At 38.2% G+C, this 22,653-nt stretch overlaps 1 protein-coding gene across 22 annotated transcripts in view; it reads right to left on the bottom strand.

Annotated features, from left to right (window-relative positions):
• Arb2a (ARB2 cotranscriptional regulator A) overlaps window positions 1-22,653 on the bottom strand; it is a 415,675-nt gene that overhangs the window by 342,801 nt on the left and 50,221 nt on the right. The window contains exon 1 of one of the 22 annotated variants that reach the window (XM_087896758.1): window positions 7,324-7,375. The exons of the other annotated variants lie outside the window; for them this stretch is intronic. The gene's annotated coding sequence lies outside the window, so the exon portion shown is untranslated. Of the gene's footprint in view, window positions 1-7,323; window positions 7,376-22,653 lie in introns of those variants that run through there. 22 annotated transcript variants of the gene reach the window in all.

Below are 22,653 nucleotides of genomic sequence, written 5' to 3'. Positions count from 1 at the left end.
CTATACGGCTAAAGCATTTATTGTGAATGAGTTATGAATTAGGTTAATAATGAAAATAATAAATTGATTAATAGAGATTATACAAAATGATCAAATTATGCTAAATAATTTTATATCAAAGGACTGCAAACTTTTAAAAATGGATTTATGAGATGTTGGCTACTTTTTACATTTATTAATTTATTGTACAGAACAGGGTGTACAAAGTACCATGGTATGCCTGTGAAAGTCAAAGGGCAACTTCCATGTCCTTCTCCCATGTTGTTTCTGAGACTCAGACTCAGGTTACCAGGTCTATTGTTAACTTCCTTTTCCTGCTGATCCATCCACTATGAACTCTTAGAGAAAAATTAAATAAAGGAAGTATGACATAAAATGGCAATTGCGTCAAAGATCTTTAATCTAAGGAAGGAATTCCATCTCCTTTGTCAAAGCAGTAAGCACTTGAAAGTTCCAGTACAGACTTTGAAGGAATAAGGGATGCAATTTGTGTAATTGCAAAAATATTCATACGGGAGGAAGAGAAAACACAAAAGTATCTCAGAAAACAAAAGCAATACTCTCAGGATGAAAAACAAAGAGAAGATCATTGTTGGAATTTTTACCCCCCAAAATTGGTTAATTCTGTATAAGAACAGGTATAATAGTGTTAATATAATTTGTAAATGACAAATCATCTACATTCTCTTGGAAAAATAAAAAGCCATTATCTTAAGTTAATTGTAAATAGTACCTACTCAAATCATCCTAAAAGATAATTATAAAAAACTAATTTGCTAAAAATTACTTTTGAGGGACATAGTGATCTTCTTAAATGTTCAACTTAGTTCACAGAAAGAGTTTACCGTATTAGGTATAATCATTTAAAGGATTATAATGAGTAAACTATCCTAAACATTTAAAAATTACAACTACATTAAAATAAAAATTGCATACTACATAGCTGCAATACTAAGCTAAAATATTGCAAAATTCCTTTTAACTACATTACTAGGTGAAAGTTTTCCATGCATGTTACATTTTGAATATAAAAGGGACCCAAAATGGTTCATGTGTTGACTGACAGTTCCCCAGCTAGTGGATTTCATCACTGCGAGGTAACTAAAGCTCTGACCTAATGAAGGCACTGTTTCACAGACGGATTGAACTATGGCCTTTTTAGATAGGTGCTGGGACCTTTCCAAGTAAGGACAGGTGGAAGTCCATAGGTCAACAAGGGCGGTGTGTCCTTGAAGCACTGATCTCAGGCTTCTTTCTTACTGTCTGCCTCTATCTACCATAGTGGTTCCCAACCTTCCTAAGGCTGCGACCCTTTAATATGCTTCCTCATTTGTGGTGAATCCCAGTCATAATATATTTTGTTGCTACTTCATAGCTGTAATTTTGCTACTGTTATGAATCATAATATAAATGTTTTTGAAGACAGAGGTTTGCCAAACGGATTGTGACCCACAGGTTGAGAACGTCTGTTCTAACATGAGGCGAATCATTCTGTTTTATTAGATTGTCTCAAATATGATAAGCTACTTTAACTCTGCAAATGGGCAGAAGCAACAGAATCAAAAAACTACCAACTGATATTTCTGAAACCATGAGGCAAAATGAATCTTTCTAAATTGTTTTCTCAGGCAATTTGTCTATGACAAAACCTATCTACTTTGTCACTGTGAGAAAGTTACCCAACATAATGAGTCACAATGAAAACTATTAAATTTGAAAAAAAAATTATGTTATAATAAAATCCACTGGATGTTTGTTCGAAAGCAAGTCCCTTTACCTCTCTTTTGCCCTGTTTACTCATAAATAAAATCTGTGTAGGAACATTTCAAAGCTATGTTTACAGGATGGTGGTTGGAATGAGATGCTCCCCACACTCTCAGGCATTTGAACAGTAGGCTCCCATTGGTGATGCTGTTTGGTGAGATTTAGGAAGTGTGGCCTTGTTGGGGGAAACAGGTCACCTGGGGGGCAGGCTTTGAGGTTTCAAAGCTCCACCCAACCCCCAGGGTATGCTCTCTCTTTTGTGCTTAGAGTTTTAAGATGTGAGCTCTCTGCATCTGTTCCTGTCTTTGTAACTGCCATTTGCAATCAGGGCAGAACAAAACTCTCTGGAACTGTAAGGCAAATAACCCTTTTCCTTCTAGTAAGTTGCCTTGATCATGGTGTTTTATCACAGCAATAGACAGTAACTAATACACATGGTTTCAGAGCAAGTGATGAATGTAAAATAAATTTCCAAAATATTTTAAGGGGAATGCAGCTGTTCCCTAAGACTACAGCTAATTGTTTCTTAAGTACGGTACCTTCAGAACCTCTACTCGGAGTGCTTCTGTGTCTCTCCCACTATCCATCAGTCCTCCATGGATAAGCAAAGAATGTTTCCCAGAATCCTCCACCTACACTTTACTCCTTAGCTTTAAGAAACTGCTGTTTTCCTTAAATCTTAACCGCTGAGCCATCTCTCCAGGCTGCTTTCCTTAAATCTTCAACACAAGAATAACTCCCTTCTTTCACTTAGAGCTATCATGAAAAGATCTTTAAAATACAGATCAGAATTTCTGTAGTATTCTCTTTAGCAGTCTATGCAATACAGAAATATATTTTATCTTTTAAAAATGTTTTCTGTATAATATATTTTGATTATGTTTTTGTTTCCCCATCTTATCCAAGATCCCTCTGAAAGACCAGGATAAATCCAGACCCACTCCCCTAGCAGGAAGAGCAGAGCCAAAAATCTAGGTTGGCCAGTTCAGTGACTTTGTTCAGGAACTGGCTGACCACAGTTAGACTATAACTTGAAGAACAATCTTGAGAAATGGGAAGTTGCCCCCTTGTGATTATCACTGGTATTTTCGGAATCTTCCAATGACTCCCTCCCTACCTCCTTTGGGTTGTGGTTTCTTCCCTTAAATACCCCTTTTCCCAGCTACTCGGGGTCAAACTCCTCTACCCCTGCGTGGGATATGAGTCTTGGCTCCAGCGCTCTGGTTCCTATCAATAAACCTCGTGTGATTACAGTAAGGATGGTCTCTCGTGAGTACTTCGGGGTCATGTTATCCCACGACTTGAGTGAGAGTCTCCCAACTCCGGGGGTCTTTCACCTCCATCTCCCTACACACCAACTTCATGTTCATTTTTTCCTCCTCTGAAAAAACGCACAAAAATAAAAATCAAAAACAAACAAACAAAAACTAGTAAAACAAAACAAAAAATGCAAAAACAAAACAAAATTCCACGGATGTAAAGAAAAAACATTGAGATTGTGTGTGTGTGTGTGTGTGTGTGTGTGTGTGTGTGTGCGTGTGTGTGTGTGTCCGCACACGCACATGTGTACATGTGCATGGGGGTGCACACCAAATGTGTGTGCAGAGATCAAAGTTTGTTGCCAGGTGTCTTCTTCAATGGCCCTAGGCACATTTTTCTTTGACACAATGACTCTCACTGAACCTGAAGCTCACTGATACAACTATAGTGACTGGCTACAAAGCCCCAAACATCCTCCTGTCTCCACCCTCCCACTGCTGGGAGCCAGAATTACAAGTCTGCTTAAATTATCACTGCTTAAACTATCAAATTAATAAAGTTACCTTCTTTCTGAAAACAGAAATTTCTTGGTCCTTGTTGCAAACTAGACAGAATACCGCTGAAGTACTTACTAAGCTGTGTGAGTTAGGGTTTCTACTGTGTTGTGATGAAATACTGTGACCAAAAGCAAAAATGAGAGAAGAAGAAATTGTTTCACTCATATTACCATATAACAGTTCAACATCAAAAGTTCCTGAAGATAAGAACTCACTCACCCAGGGCAGGAACCTGGAGGCAGGCGCTGAGGCAGAGGCCATGGAAGAGTGCTGCCTACTGGCTTGTTCCCCATGGTCTGCTCAGCCTGCTTTCATACAACACCCAGAATGTGGTGGTGTCCAGGGGCTACACTGTCCAACATGTGCTGCACCCTCGCACATCACTAATTAAGAAATGCCCTGAAGCCCTGCCTATAGATCCATTTTTTTAAGGCATTTTTTCAATTGAGGTTCCCTCCTCACCGGTGATTATACCTTATGTTAGGTTGACAGAAAGCTAGCTAGCAGACTTGTCATGCTGGACTGACTCATGATACCTAGGGAGTTTAAGAACTGTGATAATACACAGGTTTCTTTTATATGTACTCTCATCAAATATTATTACAAAATCAAAAATAGTTTGATAGTTATATTAAATGAGTCACCTAAATTCTTTTCTTCTGGGCTTTCAAATGCTAAAGGACATAGAACAGCTCTTTCAGCATTGGAGGGTGGGGGAAGCGGAAAAAGGAATGTATAATGGGTAGTCTCAGTTTGTGCTTAGTCTCTAAACAGTTCCAAGAAGAAAAAGTGGATAAAAACTTTGTGGTATCAAACCTTTATGGTAGTGTTATAAAAGGCTGGTGGACCAAAGGGAAGCTCTGCCAGTCCCATAGCACTAGGGTCCCAAATGAAAGCAAACTATTTACCACAGTTTGAACAGACCTAAGAAGCCAGACGGAAAGAACAATATTGAAGAGTCCATCTGCACTTCATCAAAGCCAATAGTATGACAACTAGAGCAACAACTGCTAGGACCACCTGAGTCCCTTAGTTCAGACTGGCTACTAAAGGTAATATACACATGCAAAGGCAATAGCCTGGTGGTAAAGAAAAAGAAAATTTTCTAAGATCCCAGAGCACAGATCAATGGACAGTCTACATAAAACATTTCTATGAGATGTAGTTAGATTGGGAAGATATGGAATGGAATTAAGATAAAAGCCTGAATGAAAATTAGAATACATAAAGAGATGGTACAAGATGCAGCTGTATCCTTTACCTAAAAGTATTGCTGGGTATTGTGTTTACGATTGGAAATTTATTACTGAGGTGTAGAATTGTTTCAAAACCTAATGTTATAAATTATAGATTAAGAGATGAGTAAGTTTTGCCTACAGACAATATAAATTCATACAGAGTAATTATAATCTATTCAGATTATTATTTTGAAATTCCATTCAACTACCTGAGTGATTAAAAATAAGATATTAGAGTTTAAATCAGTAATATTTAGGAAGCTAAAGTATACATTCCAAGAACTTGATGTATGATAGTCCTAGATATGTTATGAAAACAGTAGATGTCTCATAGGGACAAACAATGGGCTCCTGAGGCCTCGGTAAGGAGACACTACAGTCCCAGCTGCCTCTGATATAGTATCAACTGTGGTGAAAAAAACACTCCAAAGATGAACAAAATTTAGTGATTAATGTCGCAAATCTTTTTTCTTTTTCATGTTTCTTTCCTTTCCTTGCAGGAGAGAATATTCAAGATATATTATATGCTCAAGCATGCTTCTATTAGCACCTTTCTCTTGATGTTTATCACAACAGAGTCAAGGTCTATTCAGGCTTACATATGACAGCTCCAATTTGCTGTTCTGACCATGGCAAGCTGAATTCATTAGACTGCTGTCATGATTTGGTGAAATCAGACAATATAGTATATTAATTATCTAACTGTATCAGGAACTAGAAAATAATCCAAAACTAATAAACATAGCATGGTGGCACATACAACCAAAAAGAGTGACTGGTAACACAACAAAACCCCCAAGGCCCTGAACAAACATTATTAAGGAGAATAGCTGTAGACAGGAGTCACTGGTTATATTCTCTAAGCAAGCATCAATGGCTATATTTTTCTTCCCTATAAACTGAACGTGAAACAAAACTGGTGTTTGGCTGCTGCTGTGGTTACAAAGGGCATATATTCTCTATTGGGAAACACTGCTAACCTCTATCCATAAAGTTGTATGAAAAAATGACACATGTAAAGGAGGCCTGAACAACAGTAGGTTATTTTTGAATTACAAAAAGTCAATCAATGTCGTTGTTTCCTATGATCAACACTTAGACATAATTTTGAAAGTGTCCACATCCTGAATTCATGCAAAGTGGAACTTACAGCAAAGACCCATGTATGCTGCCAACCAAGGACTGCTGGGATTTTGAACAAGAAAATTACCAGATGTCACAACATGACACACACTTGTTGGAGGCAATAGTTGGTTGTTCTTGAATTTAAAATTGCCTTTGAAACTAAAGAAAATAATATTCAAACACCCATAATGTGGAGGCTTATGCCAGTACATCCTGGTTGTAGGAAGGCAGTACTTCCCCAAAGAAACAGATGACCTGAGCTTGTGGGAGCTCAAGGACCCTGGTCAGAGAGCTAGGGAGTCGACAAAATTGTGTAACTTTGTCTTTTGTGGGGCCCCTAGCAGTGCGACCAGGACCACCTGTTCCTGATGCATGAGCTGGCTCTTTGGACCCTATTCCCTATGGTGGAATGCCTTGTTCAGCCTTGTTCAGCATTGATGTGTGGGGGAGGACTTGGATCTGCCTCAACTTGTGCCTTGCTTTGTTGATTCCCATGGGAGGCCTTACCCCATCCAAGTGAAGAAAGAGGACCCATCTAAGTGAAGACAGAGAAGTGGGGAGCAGGTAGGGGGTAAATGGGAGGAGGAGGTAGTGGAGCAGGAAGAGAGGAGGGAGGGGAAACTTTGGTTGGTATGTAAATAGTTTAATAATAAATTTAAAAAATAATGAAAAAAAGAAAGTACAATGGTTTCTATAGAAATGCCAACCACACAAGCATACTTTTATTCAAAAGCACATAGTCAGTTCTTTCTTAGGACAAATTTTGGAGTCACCTATACCTTTATTCTAGTGCCACACAGACATTACTTGACTAGAATTTGTATCTCCTAGGAGACAAAAACCTTTCTGAGCTGGTATTGTGATGCGTGTCTGTAATTCTAGCACCTGGGAGACAGAAATAGAATTACAAGACCAACCTAGTCTGCATAGCAAGACTACTGTCAAAAACAAAGGGCTGGGGACATAGTCGGTGGCTGTGGACTTACGGAGCATGTGTTGTCCCTGGATTCTACCCTTAGCATCAGAAAAACACTTCATGAAGAGGGAAGGTCTAAGGTAGAGGCTTACTGTTTGACAACTGCCAGTTCACTAGGGCATGGGACAGCAGAAACAGCTTCACTGCATGTTATCATTCTTGCAGTGGCAGAAGAACTAAACAATAAAAACCCTAAGGTTTACATGTATGCTGACTCCATGGGTGGAACAGTGGGAAACTGAACTCTGAGGTCATGAAGAAAATGACGAGTGGCTTTAAGGGAATTTCAAAAGTTGTAAAAGTAGGGCATCTTGGTATCCATCAAATAATTACCTTCCAAAAGGAGAGTATGCTAGAACCAACAAGTAAACATGTCAGGAGACTTTCTTGATTGATAACCTACCTGGACAAGGGGGAGCTACAGCCATCAGTGAGAACTGATCACTAACACACACCATGTTAGCTGATTTTATGTCAGCTTAACACAGCCAGAGTCATCTGGAAAAAGAAAATTTAAATTGAGAAAACGTCTCCCTAAGATCCATCAGTAAGGCATTTTCTTAATCAGTGATTAACAAGGGAAGGCTGAGCCCATTGTGGGCTGGTGGTCAAAGGTTCAATAACAAAGCAGGCTAAACCAAGCAGCCCTCCTTCATGTCCAGTGTCAGCTCCTGCCTCCATGTTCCTACCCTGTTTGAGTTCCTGTCCTGACTTCCTTAAATGGTGAACTGTGATGTGAAAGTATAAGACAAATAAACTTTGAAGAAAGAAAATGAAGAATATATCAGAAGATAAAAAGATCTTCCATGCTCGTCGATCTGTATCCTTAACATAATAAAAATGACCACCTTACCAAAAGCAATCTACAGATTCCACAAAATTCTCAGATTCATTGAAATCCCCATTAAAATCACAAAACTAATCTTTACAGACTTTGAAAGAGCAACACTTAACTTCATATGGAAAAACAACAACAACAACAAAAAAAAACATGATAGCTAAAACAATCCTGTACAATAAAAAAACTTCCAAAGGTTTCACCATCCCTAATTTCAAGCCCCTACTACAAAACTATAGTAATAAAAAAACTGCATCGTGTTGGCATAAAAACAGACAGGCAGAACAATGGAATAAAATCAATCACAAAATGGGGAAGAGTAGATGGGGTGGGAGGCAGAGGGGAAGTAGGGAAGAGGGACTAGCAGGAGATAGGTGAGGGGAAACTTAGGTCAGACTGTAAAAAAATAAATTAAATGAAGAATAAATACATGGCAAATAGAAGAAACAGTAGCCGAAGGCAAGTGAATGATTAAGCAGGGATGCAGTCAAGATACCTTGCACCACACTGGTTCAGGGTGAAAAAACAGCAGTGCCTGTCTTCAGACAATTATAGAAGAAGCTGGAAGTGATGAGGCAGTATCTCTGCCAAGACCACCGTGGCTTTAGATCCTGACAAACCTGAGCAGCATCATGGTGGGATCATACTAAGTATTACCTATGAAGATAAATGCACTAACTTCTTATAAGTGAATTGAGTGCTAAGAATATACCTCTTAGTTTTCAGGTTGTGTCTACCGCCAACAATAGCATCTGAGGCGAAATTTCCAGGGAACATATTCTGCCCGGCTATTAACTATCCAATACACCACTCCCGCCATCTTGGAACACCAACGTCAATGACTGAAAAGACAGAAGTGTTCCTGGCTATAATAGAAAAGAGAGGCTTGCTACATGTCTGTCATGCCATGGTGGGCTGAAATATAGACGCACCTTGTTTCTGTGTGTGGAAAGCTATTACACAGAACCGAATGGTGAGCTTCTGGTAGGAATAAAATAGTAGCTACTGTGTGGGGCCTTATAGCACACTCTGACAAAATGATATCCTAGTGGGAGCTGCTGAGATGACTCAGTAGGTAAAGTCATTTGCCAGCCACTAATGCAAGTCTGGTGACCTGAGTTCCATCCCTACAACTCAAATAAATGCAGCAGCAGAGAACCAAACTGTAAAAAATTATCCTTTGGCCTCCATGTGCCCACTCTGGCAGATATGCCTACACACATTATTAATATACATGCAATAGAAGATAAATTTTAAAAATTTCATCTTTGAGTACTCTCTCTCCAGTTAATTCTGAGTCAACTTGGCAGGCCCATAATGTGCAAATATTTGATAAAACATTATTGTGGGAGTTTTTTGGGGGAGTTTTTAGATGGGATTCACAATTAACTTGGTAAGTTTTGAATAAAACAAATATCCATATCATAGGTGGGCTTCAACCAATCAGTAAGAGTCTTAACAAAATGAACTTGCACCCATCACAGAGAACAGAATGCTGACAGAGATAAACCCTTTAGATTTTGGTTTCAAATTCAGATTACAGTTCTTTACTGAGACTTCACAGAAAACAAGTCTCCCTCCCCTCTCAGTCTGTGTGTATACATGTGAGGGGTGTGTGTTTGTGTGTGTGTGTGTGTGTGTAGGTGTGTGTATAGGTATGTTTGTGTAGGTGTGTATGTAGGTGTATGTGTGTGCAGGTGTGTGTGAGTTGGTGTGTGTGTGTGTGTGTGTGAATAGGTGAGTGTGTAGGTGTGTGCTGATACACATATAGAACCCTGACTACCCATCTACCCATAAAGCTGTAATGTGTTGTGGTCTCCTGTCCTGACACATCTAGTAATGGGAGAAGATATATAAGAAAACTAATAAAACATTGTGCATGCTATAGGAGAACTGCTTTAAAAGCACATATGAGACATGAGGGTGAGAGGGGCCAGTCTATCCTACACAAATCAAAGAAACCATTATTAAAGGTTGAACTAAGACTGAAAGATCAATAAATATCCTCAAACTGATGGAGTAATAAAACACACAGCCACATGCTCTTTCCCTGAGAAGAGTACCAGAGATATAAAACAGTATGATAGATTTTTTTAAAAGTCAGTAGGTTTATATAGCTCAAACATAGAGTGAGTTGGGATTAGGGCAAGAAAGGAAGTAAAAATACCATAGACATAAAGGGTGAAACAACAGAATTCACATCTCTGAAGGCTCAGCAGTTCATGACCAAGGTGCAGGCTAATTTGGTTCCCAATGAAGAGCTTTTTGTTTTGGGGTTTCTTTAAAGTTCTTCAGTCCTTCCATGCTTCCATTCCCCACCCCAACGTGTATTTTTACCTTCTCACTGCCCCACATAACCACTACTCGAGTATCACACATGGAGAGAAAAACCTCTGTCACCATCCTTACTTAAGTTAACTTACTTAAGCTCTTTAAAATCCACCTCTGAACACAATTTAAAGAAAGATTGCACTCTGAATTTGAAGTTAGGAACACAATTCAGTGCAGAGCAGTAAAACTTAAAGTAAGTTAATTAAGAGATTATATAAACTGCAGCTAAACTACTGCAAATGAAGACAGAGAAGGACAGTATGTTAAGAAGTTCAAATGACAAGACATGGTAATCATCAAGGACTGAAGCAACAACATTTCTGACTTAAACACTGGAATGAATGATAGTACTAACCATCTAAAAAGAATGAGCAAGTTAATGTCCACATAAAATCCAGAGACATCATTCTCTAAAATCCAAGTCCAGTGGCAAGTAGAAGTGAAAAGTCAGAATGACTTAGGATTACTAAGAAGCACATCATAGACTCCGTCATCACTGAAGGGCCTGAGATCTGATTATCTGCTACTTAGAGGTTGTTCAGTTTTTTACTGCTCTGTGCATGCTAGCACAGAACAGAATCCTGGGTCAATGACATAAAATGAAGGCCGTGCGCTAATGATGGCACAGCACCAGTTTATTTGCATTGGTTCTCTAGCTCCTAATCTCCAGGACGATAATCTAAAACCCTAAAACCGAAGAGAAGCTGTTACAAGGATACAGCATTTGGGAATCTTTATTATGGTAAATAAAACACAAGCATGTTCTTTGTCCCTCAAAAATGCACATTTACAACATTTACAACTATACCTCTGACATATGGTTCAAAGAAACAGCAGGTCTAGAATTTTGTTGTTGTTTGGTGGTGATGGCAGTGATGGTGGTGGATTTTTGAGACAAGGTCTCATTCTAACCTAAATTGGTTTTCAATTTATTATGTAGTCCAAGCTGGCCACAAATTTATGGCAGTCCTTTGGTTTCTACCTCCCACATGCTGGGATTAGAAGGATGAGCTACTGTGCTCAGCTAAAAGCCTTGTATTCTCAGCTGATACAAGACATACATACGTAAAGCATGGGAGACACAGAGTAGACTATCACAACACCCACCTAGCTATTCCATTCCCTCCAAAATCCCAAATGCAATTGCCCAGCAACCACACCCTTAGGGCCCCGGTATTTTAGACAGGACTTCTATTATGGTGATGAAGTACCTTAACCAAAGCAAGACAGGCAGGGAAAGGATTATTTCACTCATTCTTTGTTGTGGCACACAGAGCTGTGAGCCCATTCCACCTTGTCCAAAAGTCAGAGAGTTTGAGCTTATTTTTGTTCTCATAAAAGTTGTTAACAACAGGCTACAAACAAGAGATTCTGGCATAGGGTGTGGTTAATTGGCATTCTGAGTGTTGAAGTAGATCACTCCACCTGAACCAAAGCTCAGAGGATTCAAGTCTATTCCTTGTGTCATGCAAACCAAGTCTGTTGCCTGCAGGCCCACTCCCCTTTTGGAGCAAAGTATATAAGCATGTGGAAGAGTATTCACTGAATGTCCCTCCCAACACTGTATTTCTGTCTCTTATTTCTTCTAGATCTCTGTTCATTTTGCCTAATAATTCTAATCCTCACATTCCTACTATGGAACGTACAAGTTTTGCTGAAGCTGGTTTTTGACAGTACTTCCATTTTACTGTTCCTCACTGAAAGCAGTTAGGACATCAACTCAAGCAGCACTAGAGCTGGAGGCTAGAGCCGATACAGAAGCCACAGAGTACTGCTGCTTACTGGCTTGCTCTTCATGAATTACTCAACCTGCTCTCACATAGCACCCAGAATCACTAGCCCAGGGATGGCACCACCAGCATTGGGCTGGGTCCTCCCACACCTTTTAAATGCCCTATACAATTACCCTGATACCCAAACTACAGAAAGACAATACTAAGAAAGAGAATTTCAGACGAATCTCACTCATAAATATTGATGCAAAAATACTAAATAAAATACTGACAAATTGAATCCAAGAACACATCAGAACCATCATCTACCATGACTAAGTTGGCTTCATCCCACAGATGCAGGGATGTTTCAACATACAGAAATCTGTAAACATAATCCATATAAACCATCTGAAAAATAAAAGCTACATGATCATCTCATTAGATGCCTAAAAAGCATTTGACAAAATACAACATCCCTTCATGATAAAGGTCTTGGAGAGAGCAGAGATACAAGGAACATACCTAAACAAAATTGAGGCAATATACAGCAAGCCAACATCAAACTAAATGGAAAAAAACTGCCAGAGATTCCACTGAAATCAGAAACAAGACAAGGTTGTCCACTCTCTCCATATCTATTCAATATAGTTCTTGAGGTCTTTGAACAATAAGACACCAAAGGGAGATCAAGGAGACACAAATTGGAAAAGAAGAAGTCAAACGCTCACTGTTTGCTGATGATATGATAGTTGACATAAGTGATCCCAAAAATTCTACCAAGGAACTTCTACAACTCATAAACACTTTCAGCAATGTAGCAGGATACAAAATTAACCCCCCCCCCAAAAAAAAATTCAGTAGCCCTCCTGTACACAGATGATAAAAGGGCTGGGGAAAAAAATCAGAAAATCAACACCCTTCACAATAGCCACAAATAGCATAAAATATCATGGAGTAACTCTAACCAAACAAGTGAAGACTTGTATGACAGCTGCACTCTTAATTGGATATTGCAGAAACTGTCTACTGCCAAGAGATTGGTGAAACCCATTTACTACAGTGGTAATACTGAGAAATAGATCTTGCTTGCTGTCAGTTGGGGGACCACCCTTCATTACTAGAGGCTTCTCTGCTTCTGGCAAAGAGGCCCCTGTAGCTCACTTCCAGCAATAGAATACTGAGACCTTCTCAGGCTTGCACAATAAATCTAGCTTTTTCCCTGTTCTCATACCAAAGGGAAAATGCCTGTGTAATAATTCTGTTAAGATAGTAGCAATCAATACTCTAATAAGACTTAATCATCAACACTCCTGCCAACAATACTTGAAAGCCCTGATTATGTAAAGCCTAGTCAACATTGTACATGAGGTTAAACAGAACTTCACATGTTTAAAATGATTTGCATTTCTTTCTTTATGAACTACTCATGACTTATATCCTTTGGTGAGTTTGGGGGTATGGGGGAGTGGGCTTTGGGGCTGTTCTTTTTTGTTTCTTTTTTGCTATGTGGGCTATTGTATTGTTATTTTTAAGTTTATCTTATTCTTCTGAAGCTTGAAAAGAACAAGCAGTCGTGAAGATTTCTTACAATCTCATTAAAAAATATGCTAAGCTTGACAACAGTCATTTCTTGCTTCAAGCTAGAATTAGCCATTTCTCTTTAAAATTCAGATTGCTTTTTAAAGCAGTGGTTCTCAACCTTCCTGATGCCTTCATATTTTACTACAGTTTCTCATGTTGTGCTGATCCCCACACATAAGGTTATTTTCATTGCTACTTCATAACTGTAACTTTGTAATTGTTATAATGTGAATATCTGATGTGGGCAACACAGCTTGCTCCAGTGCAAAGGGGACCTAAGAGGGAAGGAAGTGTCCCTGCCACTGGGCTATCCCCCAATCCACCCCACCCCCAAGCCCACTTTTTCACCTGCTAGGTTCTTGAAACCCTGTAACACAGCTTGCTCCACTGCTGAGAGGGAAGTCAGCAGCCACAGGGCTGGACAGCAGGACACTCCACTCTCTGGGACCTCCCCAGTGGAACAAACCCAGGGGCTCCTCACTAACTCCCTCCACTTTTCTAGCCAGCCAGCAGGGAGTTTTCCTGATGCTGGGCTATCCCCCAACCCACCCCACCCCCAAAATGGCCTTTTCACCTGAAAGGACTTAGAACCCTGCAACAGAGCTTGCTCCAATACTGAGGTGACCTAAGAGATGAAAACAGCAGCCACAGGGCAAGACAGCTGGACACCCCACTCTCTGGCCCCTTCCCAGTGAGACAAAACACAGGAACCCTTCCCCAACTCCCTCAGCTTTTCTGGCGAACAAGCAGGGAGTTTTCCAGCAGCTGGACTATTCCCCAACCCACCACGCCCCCAAACCTGTCTTTTCGCTTGCTAGCTCCATGGAATCCTGCAACAAAGATTGCTCCAATACTGAGCAGACCTAAGAGAGGGCAGAACAAGAAAAATTCCAAAGTGCTCAGACACCCACAGCAAGGATTGAATCAAAACGCAAAAGCACTGCCGGCCTCATTTGAAGGAAGAGATGGGTAGGTGCCAATGCAGGAATAGCTGCAACATCCTAAAAAGCAACATGGTAACATCAGAATCCAGTAGAAACAAAACAGGATGACTGGATCATCCTAACCCAGAAGAAGTAGAAAACAACTTTAAACCTAACTTTATGAAAATGATGGAGACCTTTAAAAAGGAAGTGAAAAACTCCCTAAAGAAATGGAAGAGAAGACAAACAAAAAGTTGGAAGAAATTAATAAATTTCTCAAAGCTATCCCCCCACAAAAAAAAAAAAAAAACAAGAAAAAGAAATCAAACAGGTGAAGGAAACAGTTCAAGACTTGAAGATTGAAATAGAGGATAACTAATAATAATAATATTATTATTATTATTTTAATAATAATATTATTATTATTTCTTTCTTTAATAATAAAGAAAACACAAATCGAGGAAATTCTAGATATGGAAAATCTGGGTAAATGAACAGGAACTACAGAGACAAGTATTACCAACAGAATAAAAGATATAGAAGAAAGAATCTCAGGCACTGAAGATGCAATAGAGGAAATAGACTCATTCATTGGTCAAAGCAAACATTAAATCCAACAAATTCTTAACATAAAACATTAAGGAAATCTGGGACACCATGAAAAGACCAAACCTAAAAATAATGGGGATACAAGGAGAAGAACTCCATCTCAAAGGCACAGAAAATATATTCAACAAAAGTATAGAAGAAAACTTTCCCAACCTAAAGAAGGATATCCCTATGAAGGTACAGGAAGCTTACAGAACACCAAATAGACTGAATCAAAAAAAGAAGTCCCGTAACCATATAATAATCAAAACACAAAACATACTGAATAAAGAAAGAATATTAAAAGCTGCAAAGGAAAAAGGTCAAGTAACATATATACGTAAACCTATTAGAATAACACCTGACTTCTCAATAGAAACCATGAAAGCCAGAAGGTCTTAGATAGATGTGCTGCAGACACTAAGAGATCACGTATGCAAGTGCAGACTACTATACCCAGCAAAGCTTTCTTTCATCATCAATGGAGAAAACAAGATATTCCATGACAAAAACAAATTTAAACAATATGTATCCACGAACCCAACATTACAGAAAGTACTAGAAGTAAAACCTCAAACCAAGGAAGCTAAATATACCCACAATAACACAAAAATCTGAAACCCCACACCAGTATAACCCAAAGAAGGGAAACACACAAACACCAGAGTTAACAATCACCGGTCATTAATATCACTTAATATCAATGGACTCAATTCACCTATAAAAAGATACAGGCTAAGATATGAAACAAGATTCACCATTCTGCTGTTTACCAAAAAAAACACACTTCAACCTCAAAAACAGACACTACCTCACAGTAAAGGGTTGGGAAAAGGTTTTCCAATCAAATGGACCTAAGAAACAAGGGGATATGGCTATCCTAATGCATAAGAAAATTGATTTCAAACTAAAATCAATCAGAAGAAATAGAGAAGGATACTTTATACTCATAACAGGAACAATTCATCAACATGAAGTCCAAATCCTGAATATCTATACCACTAACACAAGAGCACCCACATGTGAAAAAGAAACATTACTGAAACGTAAATCACACATCAAACCCCATACACTAATAGTAGGAGATTTCAACACTCCTCTCTCACCAATGGACAGATCAACCAGACAGAAACTTAACAGAGATATATGAGAACTAAAAGATGTAACGAATCAAATGGACTTAACAGACATCTATAGAACATTCCACGCAAACAGAAAAAAATATACCTTCTATCCAGCACCTCATGGAACCTCCTCAAAAACTGATCACATACTCAGTAACAAAGCAAACATCCACAAATATAAAAAAAAAATGGAGTAACCCCCTGTGTCTTATCGAATCACCATAGAGTAAAGTTAAAATTTAACAACAATACTACTCCCAGAAAGCCTAAAAATTCATGGAAACTCAGAAACTCAACAGTCAACTACTGAACCACCCCTGGGTCATGGAAGAAATAAAGAAAAAATTGAAGTTTTCCTAGAATTTAACAAAAATGAAGGCAAATTATATCCAAACCTTTGGGGCACTATGAAAGCAGTGCTAAGAGGAAAGTTCATAGCACTAAGTACCCACATTAAAAAAAACGGAGAAAGCTCACATTAGTGACTTCACAGCACAGATGAAAGTGCTAGAAAAAAAAAAGAAGAAGAAGCAGACTCACCCAGGAGAAGTAGAAGACTGGAAATAATCAAATTGAGGGCTGAAATCAACAAAATAAAAAAAATACAAGGAATCAATTAAACAAAGCCGGGTTCTTTGAGAAAATCAACAAGATTGACAAACCCTTAGCCAAACTAATCAAAAGGCAGAGAGAGAACATCCAAATTAACAAAATCAGAAATGAAAAGGGGGACATAACAACAGACACTGAGTAAATTAAGAGAATCATTAGGTCTTACTATAAAAACCTGTACTCCACAATACTGGAAAATGTAAAAGAAATGGACAATTTTTTTACACAGATGCAATATACCAAAATTAAATTAAGACCAGGTGAGCAGTTTAAATAGACCTGTAAGTCGTGAAGAAATAGAAGCTGTCATCAAAACTTCCCAACCAAAAAAAGCTCAGGGCCGGATGATTTTAGTGCAGAATTCTAGCAGAACTTCCAAGAAGAGCTAATACCTATACTCCTCAAAGTGTTTCACATAATAGAAACAGAAGGGTCATTGCCAAACTCTTTTCATGAGGCTACATTACACTGATACCGAAACTGCGCAAAGACTCAACCAAGAAAGAGAATTACAGACCAAACTAACTCATGAACATCCATACAAAAATTCTCAATAAAATACTAGCAAATGGAATCCAAGAACACATAAAAAAAAAATCCATCATGATCAAGTAGGCTTCATCCCAGAGATGCAGGGCTGGTTCAACATACACAAATCCATCAATGTAATCCATCATATAAATAAACTGAAAGGAAAAGACCATATGATCATTTCATTAGATGATGAAAAAGCATTTGACAAAATTCAATACCCATTTATGAAAAAGGTCTTGGAGAGAGTAGGGATACAAGAATCATATCTAAATACAATAAAAGCAATATACAGCAAGCCGACAGCTAACATCAAATTAAATGGAGAGAAACTCAAAATGATTCTACTAAAATCAGGAACAAGACAAGGCTTTCCACTCTCTCCATATCTCTTCAACATAGTTATTGAAGTTCTAACAATAGCAATAAGACAACATAAGGAGATGAAGGGGATTCAAATTGTAAAGGAAGAAGTCAAACTTTTGCTATTTGCAGATGATATAATAGTGACCCCAAATACCCTACCAGAAAACTCTTACAGCTGATAAATACCTTCAGTGATATGGCAGGATACAAGATCAACTCAATCAGTAGCCCTTCTATACACAAAGGATAAAAATATCTGAGAGGGAAATCAGAGAAACTTCACCTTTCACGATAGCCACAAATAGCATACAATATCTTGGGGTAACACTAACCAAGGAAGTGAAAGACCTCTTTGACAAGAACTTTAAGTCTTTGAAGAAAGAAACTAAAGAGGATACCAGAAAATGGAAAGATCCCCCATGCTTTAGGATAGAAAGGATCAACATAGTAAAAATAGCAATCCTACCAAAAGCAATCTATAGATTCAATGTAATCCCCATCAAAATCCCAACAAAATTCTTCACAGACCTTAAGATGAAAAAAATAAAAATCCAAGGATAACCAAAACATAAAGGAACTTCTGGAGGCATTACCATCTCTGACATCAAACTCTATTACATAGCTATAGTAATGAAAAATGAAAACAGCTTGGTTTTGGCATAAAAACTGGGGCATTGACCAATAGAATCGAATTGAAGACCCAGATATTAATCCACACACCTATGAACACCTGATTTTTCACAAAGAAACCAAAATTATACAATGTAAAAAAGAAAGCATCTTCAACAAATGGTGCTGGCATAACTGGATATCAACCAGTAAATGAATGAAAATAGATCCATATCTATCCCCATGCACAAAACTCAAGTCTAAATGGATTAAAGACCTAAATGTAAATATGATCACCTGAACCTGATAGAGGAGAAAGTGGGAAATAGTCTTTAATGCATGGGCACAGGAGACGACTTCCTAAATATAACACCGGTAGCATAGACAATAAGAGCAACAATAAATAAATGGGACTTCCTAAAACTGAGAAGCTTCTGAAAAGCAAAGGAGACAGTCAATAAGACAAAAAAGGCAGCCTACTGAATGGGAAAAGATCTTCACCAACACACATCAGACAAAGGATTGATCTCCAAAATATATAAATAACTCAACAAATTAGACAAGGAAATTCTAAATAACCCAATGAAAAAATGGTGTTCTGAACTAAACAGAGAATTCTCAATAGAAGAATTTCAAATGACCAAAAGTTACTTAAGGACTTGTTCAACTTCCTTAGCTATCAGGGATATGCAAATCAAAACAACTCTGAGATACCATCTTACACCTGTCAGAATGACTAAGATGAAAAACAGCAATGATAGCCTATGCTGGAGAGGATGTGGAGTGAGGGGAACACTCATCCATTGCTGGTAGGAATGCAAACTTGTGCAATCACTTTGGAAATGAGTGTGGGGGTTTCTCAGAAAATTGGGAATCAATCTACCTCAAGATCCAGCAATACCATTCTTGGGAATATACACAAAAGATGCTCAATAATAATACAAAAGCATTTGTTCAACTATGTTCATAGCAGCATTATTTGTAATAAGCAGAACCTGGAAACAAACTAGATTCCCCTCAAATGAAGAATGGATAAAGAAAGTGTGGCACATCTATACATTAGAGTACTACTCAGGGTTAAAAAACAATAACATCTTGAATTTTGCAGGCAAATGGATGGAATTAGAAAATACTATCCTGAGTGAGGTGACCCACACCCAAAAAAATAAATGTGGTATGTAGGCACTCATAAGTGGATACTGGCTATAAACAAAGGACATTGAGCCTATAGTTCATGATCCTAGAGAAGCTAAGCAATAAGGTGAACCAAAAGAAAAACATATATAGACCCACCTGGAAATTAGAAACAGACAAGATTGCCTGACAAAATTTGGGAGCATGGGGGCAGAGGTAGAAGGAAGGGGAGAAGGGGAAGAAGAGGAGAAGAGAAGGTTTGGGGAGAACTTGAGGGAATGAGATAGTTGAGATGGAGGAAGGACAGATATGAGAGCAAGGAAAGAGATATCTTGATTGAGGGAGCCATTATTGGGTTAGCAAGAAACCTGGCTCTAGGAAAATTACCAGGAATTTACATAGATGACCCCAGCTAACACCCTAAGCAATAGAGGAGAGGGTGTCTGAACTGGCCTTGCCCTGTAGTCAGACTGATTATCTTAAATATCACCATAGAACTTTAGTCCAACAACAGATGGGAACAGAGGGATTGACCCACATCAGAGCACTGGACTGAGCTCCCAAGATCCAGTTGAAGAATATAAGGAGTGAGAGTATGAGCAAGAAGGTCAAGACCATGAGGGGTTCATCTACTGAGACAATTTGCCTGAGCTAATGGGAGTGAAGGAGCATGGAATCAAACTAATCCCTGAAAATGTGGATGACACTTAGGACAGACTCAGGGGCCAATGACAGTGGCACTGGGATTTGTCTCTACTGCATGTACTGGCTTTTTGGGATCCTATTCTCTTTGGATGTACACCTTGTTCAACCTAGATATAGTAGGGAAAGCCTTGGACTTTCCACAGGACAGGGTGCCTTGCCCTCTCTTAGGATTGAAGTGGGGTTAGGGAGCGGGTATGTGGAGGGAGGAGGAAAAGGGGAGAGAGTGGGAATTAGGATTGGTATTTTTTTTAAAGTAATAAAATAAAATAATAATTTAAAAATAAGTGAATAAATAAGTATCTGATGTGCAGGATATCTGATATATGACCCCTGTGAAAGGGTTATTCAATCCCAAGGAGTCACGACCCACAGGTTGAGAATCAGATCATTATGTGGACTGCATTTAAATACTTAAGTATTAAAATAAACGTTGCATTGCTCCTGACTTTTCTTCATATGTACACCTCAACAGAGTCATAAACATTCCTGTAAGATCCAACTGTCCTACAGTTTTTAATAAATCTTCTTTCGGGGTAATTTTTTTCAATTATTTTCCAGGATTTTACAAAAGAGTTTACCAGTTAGGTTAGGGTAGGGAGGGATTTATGACCTCAGTTGCTTCTGCCAGTATTGTACTTTGTACTGTCCCTTAATAAAGAGCGAGACCTGTACGATTACCTAATCGCAGGGTTTTTTGTTTTTTATTTTCTTACAAAGAACATTGGCAGCCAAGCAGTAGTGGCACACGCCTTTAATTCCAGCACTTGGGAGGCAGACACAGGCAGATCTCTGTGAGATCCAGGTCAGTCTGGTCTACAAGAGGTAGTTCCAGGACAGTTTCCAAAGCTGCAAAGAAACACTGTCTCAAGAAAACAAATGAAGAAAAAGAAAGAAAGAAAGAAAGAAAGGAAGGAAGGAAGGAAGGAAGGAAGGAAGGAAGGAAGGAAGGAAGGAAGGAAGGAAGGAAGAAAGGAAGGGAAGAAGAAGAAGAAGAAGAAGAAGAAGAAGAAGAAGAAGAAGAAGAAGAAGAAGAAGAAGAAGAAGAGCAACAACAACAACAACAACAGCAACAACAGCAACAACAGCAACACCGACAATTTATTGATTCTTACAGAAGCTGTAAAGATACATATTAAAGAAAATGCAAAGGTCCAAAATAGGCAAGAAAGTGAAATTTCCTGTTCTAACACAACTAGTTAGCAGTGACACAATGTTGATGCCGAAGAAGAAAAGTCTCACAGGTGACAAACATCCTCTACCTTCCTGTTTACACTCAGCATGAGAGCCTCTCCATTCTGACTAAGTCTCACAAAAATGTTATTTCTTCACATTCAATTCCAATAGCGACACACTACAGACCTTTGTTTTATACATAATCCTTTCCAAACAGTCTTCTTCCTATGTAAGCTGACAGCCCTTTCTAAATTGAAAGAAGCCAACATTATTAAATGCTATATATTCCTCAAGCCTTATATGTACAGCACAAAAATCTACATGTATTAGCACAACAAACATTTGCTAAACTACAAAAATGTAGCTGAATATATTCTTCTATGTGTCATGACACTACATTCAGAAAATGAACTGGCACTTCAGTTCCCTTTACTTGTACACTACATTTAATTTATACAGAAGTGGTAGAGCATTTCAGAAACAGGCCTTAAAAACAGTGTGTGCTATATGACTTGTGACAGACTCCTTAAGAGAGAAATAGATATAGATGAAAAATACTTAGTAGCCATCAGCTAAAGGCAAAACTCAGCATTCAATAAGAAAATAGTAAAAAAAAAAAAATACAAGGGTTTTCTTTTAGATCATTGGAAAACCATGAAGGTTATGGTGAACTTTATTTTTCAAATAAGCTTTAAGCAACAGATAGTTTAGAATTTATAGATATTTAATGGGAGCAAAAACAAATACTATTTTTAAATTTTGGCCTTAGAAATGGTAAAAAATGTAACTTCCTTTCTTCTAATAAGAAATCAAATTATTTTATTTAAATTTCTAACCTTAGAATTTCATAAAATCTATAACAATAATTTATATATATTTGCATAGTAATAATTTAATATTCAACAAATATCATGAGAACACAATTTGTGTAAAATGCTTAAAATACACAAAAATAAATATAGGGGGCTGGAGAATGGCTCAGTGGTTAATAGCATTTGCTGCTCCTGTAAAGGACCCAGGTTCAATTCCCAACACTCAAACTAGCAACTGTCTGGACTCCAGTTCAAAAAAATCCAAGTCCTCTTCTGGCTTCTGCAGGTACTAAAGGCATAGTACACATATCCATACAGGCAAAACACCTATACATATATTGTTAGAACAAATAAATATTAAAATAAAAAATAAACAAAATAAAGTGGTGAGTGGTAAGTACTACAGAAGGAGGAACTTTTGAGTCAGTTCTCTGCTCCCACCAGACTCATGTGAGTTATGTTACCAGCACTGGATGGCTATCTCATTTTTTTTGTATTTTAAATTGTACTGAACAGCACTGATCTTAAATTTTCCTTAGGTTACTTTTACATAAACGGGAGAGGAGAAAAGGAAGAATCAGAGAATGGCATGAAAGCAAAGAGATCCTCTAACAGATGGATGATGACAATCCATGTAGACCTCCAAAAGGGGTCTTGTATTGAGGGAGGAAGGACTTCTCAAAACAACTTA

The sequence above is a fragment of the Myodes glareolus genome, chromosome 15, assembly GCF_982192425.1.
Source record: "Myodes glareolus chromosome 15, mMyoGla1.1, whole genome shotgun sequence".
Taxonomy (NCBI): Eukaryota; Metazoa; Chordata; class Mammalia; order Rodentia; family Cricetidae; genus Myodes; species Myodes glareolus.
Note: the sequence above shows the minus strand (reverse complement) of the source record. Positions and strands in the feature narration are given on the sequence as shown.